The following is a 21,155-nucleotide window of genomic DNA, read 5'->3' as shown; positions in this document are numbered from 1 at the left end:
GCCCCTTTTCACCACCAGAGTTAAACCGGCTCAGTCCTTTCCCCACCTGTTAAACCGGTTCAGTCCTTTCACCTCCAGTTAAACCGGTTCAGTCCTTTCACCTCCAGTTAAACCGGCTCAGTCCTTTCCCCACCAGTTAAACCGGTTCAGTCCTTTCCTCACCAGTTAAACCGGTTCAGTCCTTTCACCTCCAGTTAAACTGGTTCAGTCCTTTATCACCAGTTAAACCGGTTCAGTCCTTTCACCTCCAGTTAAACCGGTTCAGTCCATTCACCTCCAGTTAAACCGGTTCAGTCCTTTAGCACCAGTTAAACCAGTTTTCGGTTCCACTGAAAATGTATTGGTTCAGAATCCTATAAAAGTTGGTTTGGAACTGGAACAAAAGAAGGCTTTCAGTTCCGTGAAAAGCACCGACGGTTTAAGAATCTAGAACGGAACCAGTTCTGGAACCAACGTTCTGTCGGTGGAAAAGGAAAAAGTTCTGGAACCAAAGGTTTCTGTTGGTGGAAAAGGGGCCAAGAAGAAATACCGCCGCCACTGTTTTTGAGTTTGTTTTAAAGTGCTGCTTACCGTGAAAGGAAGGATTGTTTTTATTTTATTTTATTTTTAAGCCAAGCAACGAGCAAGAGGCCAACGGACACCGACAGCTCACTTTATGGAGCGTTCCACAAAATGGATGCCGTGAGTTAGACGAGAACTGTGCAATATCTATTGAAGTATATGTCTATGTGATTATCGTGTGTGTGTGTGTGTGCGTGCGTGCGTGCCTGCGTGCGTGCGTGTGTACTTATGGTTGTGAGGTCCAATCGTCCTCACAAGAGAAATGGTTGTTTATCAAGGTGACGTTAAAAAAGGCTTTTAGTTTTACGCCTGCAATTACGGAAATAATGTGTGTGTGTGTGTGCGCGCGCGTGTGTGTGTGTGGGTGTGCACACGCTCACATTTGCGTGACGATAGATCGCCATCCAGACAGTCTGCTTTGAGTTGAACCTCTTTAAGCGTAGAACACATTTTATTAATAGAGCAATAATATTTTTTTATGGTCCAAGTTGTACATAATTATTGAGCTGTAGCTACATTATAATGATTTAAAGTATTTAAAACTAGATCTTTCTTTAAAGATGGAGTGCCACGATTTTTTCCCACCTTAAAACATGAACATCAGGTATTATTACAATTTAAGGGGGAAGAACTTTTTCCAAAAGTGTACAGTATTTGTTAAAATCATGCTTTTATGTGGACACGCCCACCAGTTCATTACGTATGCCTGGTTTGCCTGGTGGGTGGTGATGGGTGATGGGTGGTGATCCACCTGAACTGAAGCCGCACCCACAGCTGTAGTTGTATTGATAAAAGGGGAGGGGTTAGGGGAGGGGCTGATAATGTGATGTCACTATATTACTGTTTATTTCATTGGCCCCGTTTGACTGTCAAGGGTTCATCCTCCAGGAAGAAACCCTAAATACAAAGTTAATACACCAGTGCACATAAAAACAACTCCAGGGTGTCTAATTAAGTATACTGTCACCTCATAGACACATGAAAAACTGGAAAAATACAAAAATTGTGGCACTCCATCTTTAAGTACTTGACGACCAATAGATCTTCTTAACATGATTTGTGTTTTTAGCTCACCAGCGCTGGTTTATATGCTGTACAATCAGTTATTATACGCTGTATGTCACCTTGATAAAAAAATATATATCAGGCAAAATGGAAAATCTATATCAGATTATTTATATTTTATTTTTTTGAACATGTGCCAAAACCTTGTTCCCGTGTATGCTGTGGATGCATGTGTTATCGTTTGAGGTCTGGAGGCGTCGCAACGCAAAGGTTGAAAAATGGTGTCGTAAACATTGTGTGGTGTATATATATACGGAGAGTGCTGCACACTAAAATCTGGTACAAATGGAACCAAATGGACCCTTATTTGTGTGTGTGTGTGTGACTGTGTGTGTGTGTGTGTGTGTGTGTGTGACTGTGTGTGTGTGTGTGTGTGTGTGTGTGTGTGTGTGTGTGTGTGTGTGTGTGTGTGTGTGTGTGTGTGTGTGTGTGTATGTGTGTGTGCGCGTGCGCGTGCACAACTACAACATGACGTAACAGTTAGCATCCTCTCCTGACCCGGATCATAAACCTGGAAAAGGAACGCTTCCCAGACCAAGTATAAAGTGGTGGTTTGTGTTGCATATTGACCGGCTGTCAGGCAGCAGTATCAGCTTAGCAGAGGGAGGCGGAGGGAGGGAGGGAGGGAGGGAGGGAGGGGGAGGGGGGAGCGGGAGGGGGACGTATTGTTCCTTTGGGGGACGTGGGCGTCGACAGCCGACCGCTCCGTCCAGTCGGTCGCCATCGATCCGTCCAATCCCTCAGCAGCAGCCGCTGCTCGGCCCCTGCCGGACATTTCATCAGCACGCCACTCTCTGAAGAGCTTAACCCTGCAAAACCCGGGTTAATTTCTACTGATTTCAACCTTACTACTACTTTTTACTACTGGGACTTATCAGAGGAAATTATGTAAAAAAAATATATATTATTAAAACTTTTTGCATATTTTATGCACATTTATAATAATTATTAAAATAATAATAATAAATTAATAATTTACATTTGGGGGGATATCTTTCACAATAATGCATAAAACAGCTTCCGTTTCCACTGCTGCAAGTCACTTGAGAAAATCAGGTCGTTTTGTTCGGAGGCCGTGCGACATAATTCTAAATTCATATGGGGAATTTTGATTTCCTTGACATGAAATAGTTTGAGAACCACTAACACAGAAACATAGGGTTTTAACTATAGGGGTGTCCCCATTCACTTTTATCCGATCCCACAATTTCTGTGTTAGCCGATACCGAATACCGAAACAAGAGAACAATAGAAAAATAATAAAGATCTTATTTTGAAGTCCATCGACCGGGAATAGTGTTTACAGCTATCTAGATATATATCTCGTGTTGTGTTTATATAGCAGACTCCTCACTCAAATGTGCACTTGCAGTTTGGGGCAACTCCAAAGCAAACTCCACATGCCCCAACATTTTATTTACCATGCCATAGTTTCAACCCCTTATTACCCCTGTGTCGGATCGCTGGTTAGACTGGCATATTCGCCGATAATATGACCCGATATGACCAAATAAGGGCCAATCCGATACTTTTCAGATACCGATACAGTATCGGGACATCTCTAGTTTTAACCCTGTGAGAACCACTGACATACATGAGGATTTTCAGAAAACGTTTAGGATTTAAAATACTTTTTTTAGAATCGGCCTCAGTCCTAAATGGGTTAACTGTGTTTTCTCTCCAGTGTTGTGGTTTGTGCGTACGTGCGTGCGTGTGTGTGTGCGTGCGTGTGTGACTGTGTGCGTGGCGTGCACGTGTGAGAACCTAATCAGCTTCAATGTACTCAATCGCTTTAATTTAAAGGGGGTCACTTCGATGGTGTGATGTCATGTGCGAACGGTCGAGTGAACAGCACTCAAACATCTTTTTTGAAAACCTTTTGTCTCGCTGCAATCAACTAACAGAGGCTAAATGAACCCTCTCCACTCACAGCCTCGTTCATTAGCTCAAAGTCCTGCCAACAGCTGCTATACACTCTACCACTCGCATGCAGGTCATGAAGTGATTTCCAAAGAGCACTTCAACTGTCTCAAACACAAACAGAAGGAATCATGGCTGCAAACACTGAGTTTATGTGGGCTTAGGGGCTAATGCTGCCTCCCCCTGGCCAGCCGGGGAGCCTGGTGGAGGGGAAAGGAACTGGTTGGAATAACGTGTGTTCGTTCCACGCGCTACGTCCGACCAGGGAACCCCCCCCCCCCCCCCCCCATGTCAGGTGATGAAACGCGGCCTGCTCACTATACCTCATGCATTGAAGGAAACGTGAGCTCAGTTCGGGGCTCCCCCCAGGTTGGCAGAGGGAGAGTATAGCGACCCAGGATCACAGTTGGCAGGCAGTTGGCACCAGGTGAAAAATGGATTCCAAAATCATCAAAATAAAAATAAAACCACGCAGGTGTTACCAATGATACTAATGAAGGCTCTGTTCCGTTCAGGTCAAACGGAGTCAAGCTTGTTGGCTCACTGGAAACACTGGTGGTCCCGGGACCCTCACTGGAGACACTGGTGGTCCCGGGACCCTCACAGGAGACACTGGTGGTCCCGGGACCCTCACTGGAGACACTGGTGGTCCCGGGACCCTCACTGTAAACACTGGTGGTCCCGGAACCCTCACTGGCGACACTGGTGGTCCCGGGACCCTCACTGGAGACACTGGAGGTCCCGGGACCCTCACTGGAGACACTGGTGGTCCCGGGACCCTCACTGGAGACACTGGTGGTCCAGGGACCCTCATGGTTCCTTGAGAGGGTTCTCAACGGGCTTGAAAATTAAGGCCCGGCCATAACTGCGCCCTAAGTGGGCCCTAACTGGCCCGGCCCGACTGATTAGCATAGATTTTCTACCCGTCATGGCCCTAAAGCATTGGGTTATTGGCGTAGGGTCGGGCCGAGCAAAAGTGAAACGCCAGTCATAAATACACACACAGACAGTATAGAATTATTATTATTATAAAAGATTCAAAATATTATTTATTTCATTGAGCCGAGACCCAGCCCGGCCCGTCGGGTTCGGTCAGAATTTGAGAACTCTATAGGCCTACTCTGTATACAGGTCCATTTGGTTCCATTTGTACACTCTCAGAGTCACAGACCTGTAAGGGTCCATTTGGTTCCATGTGTTACACTCTCAGAGACAGTCACAGACCTGTAAGGGTCCATTTGGTTCCATGTGTTACACTCTCAGAGTCACAGACCTGTAAGGGTCCATTTGGTTACACGTGTGTTACACTCTCAGAGTCACAGACCTGTAAGGGTCCATTTGGTTACATGTGTTACACTCTCAGAGTTATGGAGTTCCTTGAAATTAAAACGTTTGAGAACCACACTGTGCAGCTTGCACTAAATGGAACAGAGCCTTCGTTAGAGACTCATTGGTAACATCTGTGAAGGCAGTGTGGCAGGCAGAGAGCTGTTGTGCACAGAGAGCCTGCATGCAGTGTTGTTTTTGGCAGCAGATTTCTATTTTAGTTTAGTCATATAGTCTTTGGACTGAAACTTCATTTAGTTTTAGTCACCTGGAATGTTTTAGTGTTTAGTTTTAGTCGACTAAATGTCATGCGATTTCAGTCGACTAAATCTACAGTTGATTTAGTCGACTAAAATATATTTTGGCGGGGCTTGATGCCGTTGTAATGACAGATTTTACACTTGCTGAAAATAGCCGATCCACAAGCGCACAACGCGTCACGCTGAGCTTGTAGATCTGCTATTTCCAGCATGCAACCAAGTGTAAAATGACTTATACTGGACCTCTTGTCCACTAGTCCCTTCCTAACATTTCAGTCTAGTTTGCATTTAGTTTCCATTTAGTTTTAGTCGACGAAAACAACACTGGAGCTATTCAGAGCAGGACAACGGTGGATGTTTTCAAACAAAGACAAAGAGGATATACACGTATACAACAACCCCAGCAGTCCGTACAGGTGCAATATTGGTGAGTTAAAGTTTACAGTGGTTTAATTCAAAAAGATCACCAGGTCATTTCTGTGACCACCTGTCAATGGAGGGGATGCCGCTATAGCTATATTCTGTAAGTTGTTGTTTTTTTTGTCCAGATATAATTTAGTGGAGACCATTTTAAAAGCTGTTATGATGGAAGAACATGTAACCAAATGACTGGTCCCACCTGTAATCAGGGCTCGTCGGTCTTCACCATTATGCTAGCTTGTTGTGGTCATTTTTGTCAAGATTATTATTATTTTTGGCCACGGGAAACATATAGGCCTAAAGATCTATAGCCCTGAATGACCATAACAGTCTGTAACTCTTGAGTGTGCACATGGAACCAAATGGACCTGTAACCCTTACGTGTCCATTTGGTTACATTTTTACCCTCTCACAGTTATAAGGGGGTCCTTGCTAATAAAACATGCGAGAACCACTATAGTAGGCTACTAGTTGGTTCTCAACATAGTGTCAGTAAATCAGAGTGATGTATTGTCACAATTATTGTGACGAAAACCTGGCATTCAGTAATGTGGTCTTATCAAAATGAGAACATCATTCATGGTGTGTAAAACAAGGACAAGTCTTTACCACTTTATCACATGTTGGTGACCCCCCCATGACCCCAGTAGGGTAAAATAGCAGATCTACAAGTTTTACAACGCGTCGCTTCGCACCGCGTTATGAGCTTGTAAATTGTATTGATGAGTCCTGCCTGTAATGAAATGAAAAGAAAAAGGCTTGTTGTGGGGAACAGAAACGGCCTCGATCAATTCCAATTTATTTATTATTTAGAGAATGGTTGCCATGTTGGAGGGGCTATGGTTGATAAGCCAGGGGAGTGGTCACGCTAATGAACAGACCTCGATTTCACGTGGATGGATGGATGGATGGATGGATGGATGGATGGATGGATGGATGGATGGATGGATGCTGGGGTGGGTGGTGGTTGCCACTGGTTGCTGGGGTGATGCTATGCAACTCGCAAAGGTGTGTGTGTGTGTGTGTGTGTGTGTGTGTGTGTGTGTGTGTGTGTGTGTGTGTGTGTGTGTGTGTGTGTGTGTGTGTGTGTGTGTGTGTGTGTGTGTGTGTGTGTGTGTGTGTGTGTGTGTGTGTGTGTGTGAGTGACACAGTAAAAGTCCTACTGTCTCCTGGACAGTAGATATATAACACCTCATGTCTCCTGGACAGTAGAAGGGAAACGTGTGAGTGCCGAAGCTTTTGTGTTGAAATCAGTGGTTCTCAACCTGTGGGCCGGGACCCTGACTGGTGGGCCGCGAGGATATTATAAGTGGGCCCCCCCAAATATCGGTAATACCTGTATTGTTTTTGAGGGGCACTAGCCCCTCCTAACTATATCCAGCTTTTAAATGTATGTTCATGTTCTCAAACTTTGTCCTCACGCACGACAGTGAATGGAGAATTTTGACGTGTCTGGAGCAAATAAGCATATAGTGTCTATTTTACGTCATGTCATGATGTGATGTACGATGATGAGAGTGCCCCTCACTTCACACGGGTGTGATTTTTGTTTTGTTTGTCTGTATGTGTTTGGGGAACTGTTGAGACGGTTGAGAGAGCCACTGTGTGTAAAATCACTGTAAACAATTCTTTATAAATTATAGTAAATATGAAAAAAGAGAGAACAAAATGTCAGCCATTGGCCTGACGGACATAATGGTATATTTGTTGGTTTCATGTTGTAAAATGCGACGATATTGTTGTATATTTTTGTTGTGATATAAATGTATAAACACCGTACGGAGAAAAACATACATGCATATTATTATGAAACCATGTCCACTTTATAATGCACTGTTAACGATGCTATGTGTCTTTGGTGACAGTGAAATCGCAGCTAATTTATTGATTTGAATTATTGATTGATTGATTGATTTATTTATTTAATCATGCGGTGTCCATGAGAATATAAGTAATAATAAACGTGGGGTCAGTGGAATAAATGATATAATTTATTACATGGATGAATTGTTTCTGACTATATTGCTGTCCTTTTCTACATGTATCCGTTTGGTTCAAGCTCTGTTTTATAGCGGGTATATTCCCATGCAGGGACGTGCACACATAGACATCAAAGGGGGCTTCAGCCCCTGCCCTTTTACCTGTCTGTAAAACAACTGCCCTCTCCACACCACGAATGTAGCATTTACTCCTTTCCTTCCATCATGCCATGTTGCCAGAAGGCAGCATTCGGAAGAATAGCTTTTCTCCCCCGAAGTCTCCTGACCTTTGAACACAGTATTTGCGTCAAAACAAATTTGTTTAGAAATGACATGATTTCTCTCCTGCATTAGGTTAAATAATAAATATTGCATAAGGTTTCATCAGAAGTCTATTCTTAGGGCGGCTGTGCATGGCTCAGGAGGTAGAGCCGGTCGTCCAATGATCCGTGGGTCGGCGGTTGGAATCCCGGCTCCTCCTCCTCCTGTCCACATGTCGAAGTGTCCATGGGCAGGACGACACTGAAACCCACGTTGCCTCCAATGAGTCGGTCGGCGCGTGAGCTCGCCATTAACCATTGTAATGTAAAGTGCTTTGAGCACTTGGAAAAGCGCTATAAAAATGCAATTATTGTCGTATAAGGATTGTGTTGTTTCGTTGTCTCTGTGTGGTCGTTATACCTTCACCTTTTGGCGTGAACTAATGAGAACGTGCGCTCGCCAAGGTTGTTCGGCTCGCCTGTAATTAGATTGAGTAACAGCTGTGTGTGTGTGTGTGTGTGTGTGTGTTGTCTAAAGTGACCGATGGTTCTGACCCTGTCTCCACCAGTATGTGACAGGCCAGTATAGACTGCTATAGCGGTCTCGTTTAACCCAATCTGACCTGAGATCAGATTCATACGAGGTTTCCACTGGACACACACTGGTCTGATGAACCCATTCTGACCTGAGATCAGATTCTAAAAATGTCAGTCGTTCTTCGATTTTTCAAAAATAGCAGACCTACAAGCTCGTAGCGCGCCACTCGGTGGCGCGCTATGAGCTTGTAGATCTGCTATTTTTCAATAGCTAAAGCACAACATGATGCTAACACCAAAATGGGTTCCCATTCAGAATGGGTTAATGACCCGACATCCGCAAACATTATACACACACACACACACACACACACACACACACACACACACACACACACACACACACACACACACACACACACACACACACACACACACACACACACAGCCATCCTTATAGGGCTTTTAAAAACATGAAATAAAAGGAATGAGGAATCTCCCTGGGCTGTATAATATGCAATGGTTCTCAAAACACTTTCATGTCAATTAATGTGGCGTGACTCGCGTGAGTATAGGGACTAGTTGAGGTTTTGAGGGGGGTGGAGGTAGAAGTGTGACTTGGGCAACAGCCCAGCTTTAATGATCTTAAATCCCTTTATTTTAAATTTGTTTTGTAGTAATAGTATACAACATAAACATTAAAGAATATAACTTTATAGTTATTACTGTACAATAGTTTAAAACAGTTGTCATGTTGCACACATTGCTTAAAATCGCTCTTGTTTGCGCCACCCTCGTTGAAAACAATGTATTTCCAACTCCAGCTTGTCCCAGTTCAGGGGCTGCGTGAACAGCACTCGAGCGCTCGGTTTCTGCCCCCTCTATATCGCAACTCTTCTATTAGATGGCTCTGGCCCAGCCTATGTGTGGGACCGGTGTTCAAAAGTGTGAGGTTAAAAGATTAAATGAAATGCATAACATCGTTAACAAGGGGTTTAGTAATAGTATAGTATATAGGGCAACATACATGGACATTCACGTCGCCCAGAATCAGAGCTTGGTCGTATAGTTAAGTTGTGGTGTTGGTGAGGAATGCGGAAAATTGAGCTATAAAGTCCTTGTGATACTTTGGTGATCGGTATCAATTAAAAGTGGGCTTACAGAGTCTACTTTGATCACTTGCACCTCAAAGCTGGTGTAACTCTGCTGTAATGTTGTCAGTCCTGCATGGGTTCTGTGTGGATTCCTTTATAATTAGAGCTTATATCTGTCATGGTACAAAGACCTCAGAGGGAGAACGACAGGATGTTGTAATAGTTGGCATAGTTGCTGTCGGGTGGAAACCCATTTATATAAAAAGAAAACGTTGTTCTTCCAATGTTTCAGTTACAACTACTCCACAATCTCCCAATGCTAGAGTCTGGAACTGCACTACACATCCAAACAAGGAAGCTGACATTTTCCGTTCACGTCGAAATATAGAAATATCTTTACATTTTATTTCTTTATTTCCATTTCTTCTAAGCAGCAGGCTAATTATGCTTAGATGATTTTTATTAATTTATTAAGGATAAATGTACACTACTGTAAAATAAGTGGGAAGGACGCTCCACTCCCGCTTGATATTTTCCTCATGATCAGAGCTTCCGTTGCTCCAGACTGTATGACGGAAGCATTTATATTTTACTCGTGATCAGAGCTTCCGTTGCTCCAGACTGTACGACGGAAGCATTTATATTTTACTCATGATCGTAGCTTCTGTTGCTCCAGACTGTATGACGGAGGCATTTATATTTGAATCCAGAGCTTCCGTTGCTCCAGACTGTATGACGGAAGCATTTATATTTTACTCATGATCAGAGCTTCCGTTGCTCCAGACTGTATGACGGAAGCATTTATATTTTACTCATGATCAGAGCTTCCGTTGCTCCAGACTGTATGACGGAAGCATTTATATTTTACTCATGATCAGAGCTTCCGTTGCTCCAGACTGTATGACGGAGGCATTTATATTTGAATCCAGAGCTTCCGTTGCTCCAGACTGTATGACGGAAGCATTTATATTTTACTCATGATCGTAGCTTCTGTTGCTCCAGACTGTATGACGGAAGCATTTATATTTTACTCATGATCGTAGCTTCTGTTGCTCCAGACTGTATGACGGAAGCATTTATATTTTACTCATGATCAGAGCTTCCGTTGCTCCAGACTGTACGACGGAAGCATTTATATTGTACTCATGATCGTATAGCTTCTGTTGCTATATTTGAATCCAGAGCTTCCGTTGCTCCAGCCTGTGTGACGGAAGCATTTGAATTGTGAACATTGCGAGAGGCAACAGTCTGGCAACGCGAGGCCAATCAGAGAGTGAAAGATGTCCGATAGTTATTAGTGTAAGTGTCACAGTAAGCCGCCATGCAAGCGCTGACTCATGATTTGTCTGCGGGCGACAGAGCTGGGATTGGGTCCGTTGTTTGGCGAGAAAGCTTCACGCGTTACACGTATACGTATACATTAAAAAGTCCAGTCAGTAAATCAGACAGTCTGGGAGGAGGCCAATTATGTAGACTTGTTCTGTCATGTGCAAATGGATGGGTGTGTGTGTGTGTGTGTGTGTGTGTGTGTGTGTGTGTGTGTGTGTGTGTGTGTGTGTGTGTGTGTGTGTGTGTGTGTGTGTGTGTGTGTGTGTGTGTGTGTGTGTGTGTGTGTGTGTGTGTGTGTGTGTGTGTGTGTGTGTGTGTGTGTGTGTGTGCGCGTGTGCGTGTGCGTGTGGGAGAGTGCATGGTGGAAATGGACAGAAAAGAGAACGTATATCTGAGTCTGTCGGATTCCACGAAATAGGATAATAATTCCTCAATTCCTTTCAGCTTCATTCCGAGTGGACAATATATTCTTCCCATCACATTACTCGTCCCTTTGATAAGGCGTGCGTGCGTGAGTGTGCAGGCCTTACGGCTTGGCTCAGGGCAGAGAGTGGGACAACGGGGGGGTATACACGCTTGGTTTCGGCAGCGTGTGTGTGCGTCAACGCCGGGAGTTCAACTTCAGGACTGCGGGTGACAAACACATAGCCTTTATTAGTCACTATACATGTTTTAATCATCTAAAAGTCTATGTTAATCTCAGAGGTATTCTGTAGGGAAAGGGAATATAAACACAGCGTCTGATGTGGAATAATATCAAAGCTCCGACGGATAACACAGGATGAGTCAAGGAGTCACACAGAGTATTTCTATATAAGCATTGATACATTGCATATAGTTGGTTGATCAACTAATAGTTATTGATATATTGAATTATAGTTGATTGATCAACGCAGGAGAGAAAAGGCAGTATAGTGAACATATCAGCAGACCCCCACCCCCCTCCCTCAGCGTGGAATCTTTTCCTATATTGGAATCAATTTCTAATGAAAATTAACCTATGACCTTTGACCTTTAACCCTGATGAAAGTAATTAAAATGCCTGTAATATACATATTGTGATCATTAGAATGTCTCTAGAACATGTTTTTTTTTATTACTGTGAAAGATATCCCCCAAATGTAAATTATTAATTTTATTAACGCAGTGAGCACTTACTATGAGACCTAGCAGATCATGTCTGTCTGTCTGTCTGTGTGTCCCCCTTTTGTGCCCATATATGGAGCTGAGTGATTTGTTTGTGATTGATGCAACACATTCCATATTTGGACGTACTGTATAGCTGCGTTCGCTTCCCACGTTTGCGCGTCTTACTTGTTAGTATAAATGTGCATAAAATGTGCATACTTATTTTTTTACATAAAGTCCTAGTAGTACAAAATAGTAAGGTTGAATTAATCCAGGTGTTACAGGGTTAACACAATCCATGCCAGTACACTACAATAGAAACGCAGAACAGTTGCCATAGTTTCTATTGTAAAAAAAACAAAAGACGCACAGGGCGTTATAGTGCTTAAAACGTAACCTGTTCCTTGGCTTGGATTGGGTTAGGAAAGTACACAAATCCACCTACGCACCAAACGGAAGGCGGACAGCTATTGTTTTCCAATGGAAGGGAATCAGGCACCTTGCTGCTGTTAGCCTCGACAGCATTTATTAATTCCCTTCTCTCCGTCTGGGCTTGAGATCCAGGATGTTATCGAGGGAGGTGTTTGTTTGTTGTCATGGATGGAAACCAACTGTGTCAATATGGACTTTGTACAAAACGTCTTCTCTGTGAATAGAGAATAGTGTTGATGATGAGCCAAACTCTTCTCTAACTTCTTCAAATGACATGGTAATTAATGGTATCCATTAATATAAGTGACAGATGGCAGGCGGTAATTGGGGCAAATTTAATTTAATTTAATTTGTTGTAGTATACAACATGCTGTGTACTCGTACAAGGTACTTGTACGTGAATATGCAGTTGTACTTGAGATGTATTGTGTACGCCTGGAGTGTAATAGACTGACTGTCTATCAGCCACTGGAGACAGCTCATAGAGCAAGGTCGACTTGTTGCTGTCACGATCAGAGTCAGAGGTGTGTAGGACCCAAGCGCAGGACAAAGGCAGAGGATGAGGCAGACACAAGGCAGGTCGAGTGCACGGTGGTTTATTACCAAAAACCAGGTACAGGAACAAACACAGGAAACACGAGGAAACTAGGGAATACTAGGAGCAAGAAATAACACTGGGACTAGGAATATACAAGGAACCACGAGGAGCTAGAAATCACTGACAACAATTTACGAACCAACAAAGAACTGACAACACAAGGGCATACTTATAGACAAGGGATAACTAGACACAGGTGAACAAAACTCAAAATTAAGACGGGGATTGGCTGGGGGACTAAGAGGACACAGGTGGAAAACAAAGACTAATCACAATACAGGTAGACAAGGCAGGTACAGAACTACAGGGGCAGACAGGATGGCACAAAACAATACTACAAAATAAAAGGTACACAATAAACCATAACATGTCACGTACCGTGACAGTTGCTAGCTGTTGTTATTGTTATGTCTCAGTGGCACGTCATTAGGACACGGAGATCCAGGGCTATATATGATTATGTATTTGTTATGAAACTGTTCTAAGTATTGGACCCTCGTCTGGTTCTGGTGTGTGACGACCTGGTTGCTATTTCCATGGTACGGCGGCGGACAGACGGACAGGCCTGCTCCGGGAGAACAATAACATGACACGAGACTTGGTCACATTAAAACGTTAACACAGTTTATTACACATACAGAATCATATATAGCCCTGGATCTCCGTGTCCTAATGACGTGCCACTGAGACATAACAATAACAACAGCTAGCAACAAGTCGACCTTGCTCTATGAGCTGTCTCCAGTGGCTGATAGACAGTCAGTCTATTACACTCCAGGCGTACACAATACATCTCAAGTACACTGCATATTCACGTACAAGTACCTTGTATGAGTACACAGCATGTTGTATACTACAACATTATTTAAAACGCTTAAAGGACAACTTCAGCACTTTTCAACCTCTCTTCATATAATAGGTCCTCACTAATAAAAATGGCACGATTTCTTTCCTATATCAGTCTGTGTCTCATAGGAGGGCTGTGGGCAGTTTAGAAACCGTGTTCCAGTGACATCATCATTAGCCAGATTTTTCTTTTTTTTACAAAAATATTTAGATTTTCATTAACAACGATGGCATTTTTTTCAGGACTAGAATGCCTGCAGTTTCTATTCCCCATCGATGATGTCACTGGAAGACGGTTTCTGAACTGCCCACAGCCCTCCTATGAGACACAGACAGAGTAGAAAAAAATTGCACCATTTTTTCATGATTATTAGTGAGGACCTATTATATGAAGATAGGTTGAAAAGTGGTGAAGTGGTCCTTTAACGCTGCACTGTGTAACTTTTCATATTCTACCCCGGATTTGAACCCGGTGCTCCGGCCTGCTGAAATGTTTACTACTGAGCCAATAGAGCCAGTGTATAGTGTCCGCTTGCTCAGGGGATACATTTAATCTTGAGCTTCAGGTCAAAATGTGTGTCAAAGTCATTTTAGTCGACTAAATCTACGGTTGATTTAGTCGACTAAAATGTATTTCGGCGGGCCTTGATGCTGTCGTAATGGCTGATTTCACGCTTGCTGAACATAGCCGATCTACAAGCTCACAACGCGTCGTTGTGAGCTTGTAGATCTGCTATTTTCAGCATGCAACCAAGTGTAAAATGACCTATACTGGATCTCTTGTCCACTAGTCCCTTCCTGACATTTTAGTCTAGTTTTTATTTTTTGACAAAATTGTTGGTATAAGTCTTGGTTTTAGTCATCATAGCTTAGTTTTCATTTAGTTTCCATTTAGTTCAGTGAAAAAACGTAGTCGACGAACATTTTTCGTTTAGTTTTAGTCGACGAAATCAACACTGATAAATGTCTCGATAGATTAGAGGGTATAGACCAAATACAACCACCCAGATTCTATAAGTTATATTGTGTTAATTAACATACAAAATTATGTTTTTATTAATTTAAAAAGCCCTAGTTTAACTGGGGGGGAAAAAGTATTTAATAAGATGTTTCATTCATCATAATGTTAAATTATGTAGTATTTAATCCATTTTGACTCTACGAATGTCTTCTTTATCCTGACAGTTTTCTGAAAAAAAAACGTTCTCAAACATTTTCATGTCAAGGACCCCCAAAATTATATGTAATTGGCCGCCGACCCCCATCTGAAAATATGTTGTTCCAGGGACTCCCCCAGAAACACAGATTTGAGTTAAAAACGTTCACTCTGAAAGAATATGGCGATTTGCACCACATTTTCACGATTTTTCAAAAATAGCAGACCTACAAGCTTGTAGCGCTACGAGCTTGTAGATCTGCTATTTTTCAATAGCTAAAGTATAACATGATGCTTTAAAAAACACCAAGTCTTAGTCTTTCCTTCATCATAATGTTAAATGATTAATTGAATACCGAACCCAGTAAGAAGTGCTTTACTAGAATCACTTCCAAACCTAATGGATGCCGTCGGCTCCTCCCACTGGCCACAAACAGAACAAAACAAAACAAACGAGGCACACAATTGACTGCGATCACTTAGTGGAATATGACGTATTGATTCTATATATGCACAGTTCAATATGACGTATTGATTCTGACTGAACCACACGTACCATGACGAAGGATTGGAAAGGGGATTTCTCACTGCCATGACCAGCTTTCAGTCTCTTCTAAAGAAGGACGATATATTTGCACACTCCCTAAAACAGCAGTGCCTTGCCAAAAGGCACAAAGCATCCGTGTCATTTTAAATTTAGCTAAAAAAGCATTATTTACACTGTGGCTATTCAAAAACATCTACGTACAAGCTCATATACAGTATAGCATCGCGTCATTTCGTGCCGCAACTTGAGCTTCTAGATCTGCTAACGTTGAGTCTTTGCTTCTGGGGGGGGGGGGGGGTGGTCCCTGGACCCTGGACCCTGGACCATAGACCATAATCATTTTGAGATGGGGGTTCCGTGGCCAAATACATCATTTAAATGTTGGGGGTTCTTGACATTTGAGAACTATAGAAACGGTTCAGAAATCTGTTTGGATTTAGTAGACGGTGATGTTTGTCCTTGGCTGCATATAGCATGCTGAATAGATAATAAATAATGGACCTTGATGTGAAAAAGGTTGAAATCCACTGATGTGTATAGATCAAATGTCACTGGACTGAACTGAACATGGAAGAGGTCTGTCATCAGGGACGTGCAGAGAGTGTTAGAGGGGCAGGGGCTGAGGTCACTTTTGGCCCAAAATAGCTGATCTACAAGCTCACGACGCGTCGCGCTGAGCTTGTAGATCTGCTAATTTCGGGCACTCTTTATCTACTGGAGTTGCAGGTGTAACGATATGGATTTCTAAACAAATTAGTTAAATGCAAAATTCTGCATTCCAAGTTCAGGAGACTTTCGGAAAAAAGGTATCCTCCTGAATGCTGCGTCCCAGCATAGTATATGGAAAGGAGAGGAGTGGCATTAGCATTTCTTTCAACATGTAGCAAATGCTATACATTCGTGGTCTGGAGAGGGCAGTTGTTTTACAGGCGGGTAAAGGGCTCCAGGTGCATCAGAGACTGTTGTGTCTGACATGTATCAGTGCATGTTGAGAATCTCTCCATATTCTTCTGTATTTTGTGCATTTGACGACCAGGTTCGCGGTGACGGTTTCCACGATCGAGGGAGGACCAATGTGCATTTGACTCCGTGTAAATGTGTAGTGGTGGCTCCACCCATTATGTAAATGTTTAGTGGCTCCGCCCATTCATTAGGCAGTTTTAATGGCATGCGAGACTGTAAACCTGCACTGTACTATACGTGACTCATTATCAGAGTGCATTGTGGGAGATCTTCAGAGAACACTGCATCATGGAGAGGGAGAGAGAGAGAGAGAGAGAGAGAGTTAGATGGATTGTAAGGCCAGACATTTATTGTGTCTCTCTCCATTAGCTCGAATGAGAGATGGTGCTTCTTGGACGTGGAGCCCCCATCCCCCCCTCCCTCCCTCCCTCTCCACCCCCGGCTTCTTGAAGGTAATGCCCCCCCCCACCCCCACGGGCGGGGCATGGAGACTCCCTTGGGACCATCCTTTGCTTTGGTTTATTTAGGAAATATATATTTATACAGCCATCGTCTGCTTGTGTCAAACGCTATAGAGCAGTGGGAGTAGTGGAAAAAAATGGGTTGCAAAATCGTGGGATAAAAAAATCAACTATGGGTGCTCAAAGATCACAAAGACTGAAATGCTGAAGAAAACTTTCCCTCTCTCTCTCTCTCTCTCTCTCTCTCTCTCTCTCTGCCTCCCTCTGTCTCTGTCTCTCTCTCTCTCGCTCTCTCTCCATCTGCCTCCCTCTGTCTCTTTCTCTCTCTCTCTCTGCCTCTCTCTCTCACACACACACACACACACACACACACACACACACACACTCTCTACTCAGACTCTCTCTTCGGGGCCCCCGAGGCAGTACTTTATTACTGTCTGTGATTGAAGACGGGAACATTCATTGCAGTAGGAGTTATTAGTACAGCTCCAGTAGACGATTAGCTACAACTCTCCCACAACACGCTACAGACTAGAGCTGTGTTGTTTTTATGGCAGGACATTTAAATTTTAGTTTTAGTCTCTTGAATATAGCTTCCATTTAGTCTTCATAGTCACATTTTAGTCACCTGGAATGTTTTAGTGTTAGTCTAGTTTTAGTCGACTAAATATCATGAGATTTTAGATAGACCCGTTCATGGGTCTGTAACTCTCTGAGGGTCCATTTGGTTCCTAATTATCATTTAGCTGGGGAGTCATGGGATCCCTTGGAACTCCAAAAGGATCCCACTTTGGGAACCACTGCTATGGACTCGGGGAGAACATGCGGAGGCGGCTCAGTGGCTGGATGGTAACCGCAAGGTTGCCAGTTCGAACCCTGTGGGCTCCCCCAGAGTTAGGGCCGATTCTTCATACTCCTATTTTACCGCTGTTTCGGCGCTGTATTGCCGAAATGATTTCGGCTCGTCATAAATTTTCAGTAGCACCGAAGAGTCGACTTTTACCCGTCCCCCCGAACCTCAAATGACGTCACATTGTAGGCTCTACAGCGCCGAACCGACTTTTATTCGGCTCTAAAATAGGAGTATGAATCGGCCCTTAGTGTCGAAGTGTCCTTGAGCTCCTGATGTGCTGGTTGGTGCCTTGCATGGTTTCCTCCGCCATCTGAATGTGTGTGTGAATGTAATGTACAATCTATGTAATATAAATGCACTATTTATAATGCCAACTCCACACAGAAAGGCCATATATTTGCCAACCCACCCAGGGTATGGGCGCTGCAGTGTGCAGTAATTTCACGGGGCCGTGCCCGTGAAAATACGCTTGCGTATAGTCCCCCCCCCCCCTCACCTTCTCCGTGTGTCCAACATAAACGCACGGAAATGAATTACTAGGCACGTCAGTCGCTGCCCATCTGAAAAGGCCTTAATAATTAATTGTTGGACCAGAAAGAAATGTGGTACTTGTTTGCCATTGACTTTACGCAGGAGTGTGCATTCGGTGAGTGAGACAGCTGAGATATGTATCGACTGTTTGTGGAGTGTTTTTTTATTTCTTTATTATTTTTTCACCTCGTCTTCAACGAGTCTCAGACTTGACGTGCGGCTCCTCCAGCTATAAGATTTCCCAGAATGCTTTGCAGCCAGAGGGGCTGATATTTCACAGTGCACAGGAAACGCTGGCTGTCATGAGGACGTGGCCGTGGCCTTCTGTCAGGACTGTTATAGGCCTTCGTTCTAATTGAATGAAATAACAAGGTTTGTTTTTCTGCTTCACGTCAACAACAAGGTCTTGAAATACCAGCTCTGTATAGTGGTGAGATGCTGGACAGGATGGCAGCTGTGTGGGAGTGGAAAAAATGATTGCAATTCACGCTTTGTCAAGTCCCGCCCGTGGTTCTGACCCTCTCTTCGCACCCATTGGTTGCCGTTTCGTGGTTGGACGAAAAATCCTTTCTCCATCCACTATATACCATTGAAATAACATGCCTCCATCACAGGTGCAGCATGTTTTAGCTATAATTCAACATAAACAAGACAGAACCAGGCAGAAAGAGCCTGCTGGTTAGTCAGTCAGGGACCAATTAGAAGCCTGACAAAAGGGTGAATTCTGAATCTGTGTTTAGGGGCGGCCATAGGAATCTGGAGGCCCGTTCCAAGACCAAATATGAGGCCTCCATAATATATACCTATATGATTGATTGTAATTATGTTGATACAAATAGTTTAGACTGTTCAATATCACACGCAGTAATTACTCTTGACAATTACGCAGCAGCAGCAGCAACAACACCTCTCCTCATCCTGTCGTCCCTTCACAATAAAGTGTCTCCCCTTTAACTCGCACATTTTACACATGGGTTATTAACAGGAAATATAGGTGTAACTCAATATGGTGAGATAGAGCGAGGCAGCGAGTGAGTGAGAGAGAGAGAGAGAGAGAGAGAGAGAGAGAGAGAGAGAGAGAGAGAGAGAGAGAGAGAGAGAGAGAGAGAGAGAGAGGGGGGGCTGGCAGAGGGTTGACTGATGCCTCAGAGGCCCCCCTGAGGGTGGAGGCCCGTTTCAATTGAAACTGGTGAAACACAGCAAAGGCCTCCTATATGTCTGTGTTATTAGTCCTGCACAGTGGTGGAAAAAAAGGTTTTTAAGCATCAATAATGCAATGTAGAAATAGTCGGTTATACAAGTAACAGTCCGGAATTCAAAATGTACTTTTAAATCACAAAGTATTGGTATCAGAATGTATACTTAAAGAAGAAACTTCTCATTATGCATGTGAGTGGGTTCTTTGGCTCGTATAACCTGCGTGTGAAAAGACAGCATTAAAACAAAAATACATCGCATATAGATGCACCTGGTGGGACGTATCCTCAGTGATGTATCACGAGGTCAACGGGGGTTCGGGTCTACCAACAATCACTCATCAAGTCCCGACTTACGTCCCAGTAATACAGCTACCCTCGATCAGTCCCATTAGGGAAAGACCAGGGCCACACAATCCGTTCCACCCGAACTACTCTGCTGGGACTGGGTGGGAGGTACTATTCTGGCCTCGGCCAGAACTAGGCTCTGTGGGTTGACTCCTGTCCGGGCCCCTCCTACGTCTCACCAGGTCCACTCCTGCTCTCACCAGGCCCAGGCCCTGTGCGTTGCACCAGACTCCTGCTCTCACCAGGCCCAGGACCTGTGTGTTGCACCAGACTCCCAGCACCAGGCACTTCATTCAGGAGTGGTGCAGGATTCTCGAGCCGCAATGGTTCTGCTAGCCTCCACCTATAGCCCATGGTGGCGCCGCAGGCTCCGCTTGTGGATTGAATGGCCCTCCTAAAGGCCTCACCGTGACCGTGGGTTTGTTGGGCTTCTTCCTCACGGAAGACACAGTCTGGGGCGCCAACCCATACTGCTCACCCTGGGTGCCGTCTACATTCCGGCTGTCACCCGTCTCTCCGGTGGTCACCAGACTATATTCCTGGTTGTCACATAGTCTATTCCTATATGAGTCACTATAAATAGAATAACTAAAAGTGAGTTTATCTTAAAAAATACTTAGTATATATACTTAGTATATGAATCGATTATTTTGCGTCCAAACAAAGCAGCGCTGCTTGCGACGTGCACTGTGCACGTATACAGTAGCAGGCTTTCCATCCTTATTTTTACTGTACGATGTGACTTTATATGAGCTTAAAGATGGAGTGCCATAAGTTTTGTATTGTTTTCCATTGTAATAATGTGACAAAGTATACGATGGTTAAGAACATGTCCACCTCCTTGTCCTGTATAATATGAGCAGCACAGATGTTTATTTGAATCTCCTTCGTCTCTTTTACAAGGAGGTGCTGACGGCGTAGAAAGAACAATAAAGTAAAATAAAGTAATTAATCATAAAGTAACAACTGGAAAGTTGATATAAAAAGAAACTTAAATAAATGAGGATAATAAATCGCCAGAATATTCACGCATGCACGCACACACAACGGATGTACAGTGGTTAAAACTTTGTAATGTCAGGTGGTTTGTGTGTGTGTGTGTGTGTGTGTGTGTGTGTGTGTGTGTGTGTGTGCGCGCGCCATAGACTGTAAAAAAAAATATGGACAAAGCATTCTCCGGGTCTGATATGGACATAAAATTAAGCCTGTCAGTCCTTGAATTGTAAATCGCCATCTTTCTAGATCCGTTTGGGCCCAGCTGAGCCATTGGCTGGCCCAGACAACGAGGCGGGACTTCCCCCCTTCTTCTTTGTTGGTTTTAATTTTGACTCGTGGGTGGGGGATC

The 21,155-nt window shown here is 43.7% G+C and overlaps 1 protein-coding gene across 1 annotated transcript in view; it reads right to left on the bottom strand.

Moving 5' to 3' along the window:
• Positions 1-21,155, bottom strand: part of plekhm3 (pleckstrin homology domain containing, family M, member 3) — a 465,291-nt gene that overhangs the window by 15,069 nt on the left and 429,067 nt on the right. The gene's annotated exons all lie outside the window — the stretch shown is intronic.

This window comes from Protomyctophum bolini, assembly GCF_963924005.1.
Source record: "Protomyctophum bolini genome assembly, chromosome: 16".
NCBI lineage: Eukaryota > Metazoa > Chordata > Actinopteri > Myctophiformes > Myctophidae > Protomyctophum > Protomyctophum bolini.
The sequence above is the reverse complement of the archived record's forward strand: the minus strand, read 5'-3'. Positions and strand labels throughout refer to the sequence as shown.